The following is a 1,706-nucleotide window of genomic DNA, read 5'->3' on the forward strand; positions in this document are numbered from 1 at the left end:
CTTTGGATTATGGATCTCATAAGGGAGCATCATTAATGGACACCTTCCCACTCAGGACAGGCACGCCCATCCTTCCCTACCACTCCATCAGTCACTCGGGATACTAATCAAATCCAAGTTCACTTGGTTGTAGTGAAGACTTTATCCCTCTACACTATGGTTGAACTGCTAACAGTTTGATGGGTGGAAAAAACAAATGGAAAATAATTATAGAAAAAAATGGTAACCATTTGAAATGTTAGGACTCATTAGAGAGTCCTTAAACATGAAGAATGAAAGGTCAAAAGACCAGATTTGTATATAACAAGTCTGGGATGCCATTTTTCAGAACATTCCCTTTTCCCCGAGCTATTGTGGTCTCCGAGTTGGTTGGGGAGGGGGGTGCAGGGAAGTTTTAAGGAGAGATTCGCACTCCTCCAGGTTTTGTCTTTTTTTTGTTTTGTTTTTTTTTTGGCTTGTCAGCATTCAGCATTTTCAGTGCCAACATCTCAAAAGGGAGCCAAAAAAAGAGTATTTCTATGGTTGAACTATTCTAGAATTTGCCTACATTTAACTCATTTTGAGATGTTAAAACAGTTGACATTTTCTGAAATGGAGAGAGCAGCACTTGATAAAGGCCTGACAATGCACATTGCTTATCTTAACCTTGCTAAGTCATTGAACACAATTCATTTTTAGGGAAATAATTGATAAATTAAAGGCATCAAATGTTAATCCATACATAATTCAGTACTAAAGATGCTTCTTACCAGTCTATCCAGATTGAGGTTACTAGTGTTTTGTCACAGAGATTTATTCTAGGTCTCTTTCTTTTGGGAATATTCTTCTGAGACATTAAAATGGGAAGTAGGCTATAGAAACACAGACCAGCTTCTGACTACAAACTAGGTGACATAATTAATTCAGTAAAAGGTGAGAATATTAATGACCTCACCTTTAATGCCATGAGAATTGCAAAAAGAGTATAAGAAATGTATTGTCATTAAAGAACTACAAACATTGGTAGGGTAGTTAAAGTCTGGCAACTGCATGTCTATTGAGTTCAGAAAATCATATCCTTTTCCCTGTCTAATTCTAAAAGGTCACTCCAGAGTGATTATTGTACTGAACTGGAAGTAAGCCATGCCAGAAACATGAAAAGTGACAAGAAGTAAGCCAATGAAAAAAAAAATAGTGTTCAACACTATTCAGGAAAAAAATATTTAAAAAATTACTGAAACAAAAATAGAAACAGCAACAAGGCAAGGCCTTAGACAAGCTGTTATTTTTTCCAAGTCATTACATTTACCATAACATTTTACAAATAAATAATTTCCTCTTTAGAATTAAATATAAAATGCATTCATCTTAATGTAGGGAATGTAGAGATATCTATATCTCCTCAAAACAAAGGGAATAAATGGCAAGGCTTCATTGTAGCACATGCCATAAGACATTCCAGGGTATGCAGTTGTATGCCTTCTGCAGGGTCCTACAGCTCTGGGTTTGACATAGCTTTATATGTTAGGCAGAGATCACCTCGGAGTAGGCAATATGCTACGAAGTAAAGCTGGAGTGTTTTGAGATGGTCAGTGTAGGGCATCTGTTTGAGGCCAGTAATCCTCTTTGTGAGGTACTTCTGTTGCCTTTCCAGCTGCTGCAGATGTCTTGTGAGGTACATTCCAAAAGGGGCGTTGTACTCTATAATGGGTCTAATGGGTGTCAAG

The sequence above is a fragment of the Protopterus annectens genome, chromosome 2.part1 (assembly GCF_019279795.1).
Source record: "Protopterus annectens isolate FY-2018-M chromosome 2.part1, PAN1.0, whole genome shotgun sequence".
NCBI lineage: Eukaryota > Metazoa > Chordata > Ceratodontiformes > Protopteridae > Protopterus > Protopterus annectens.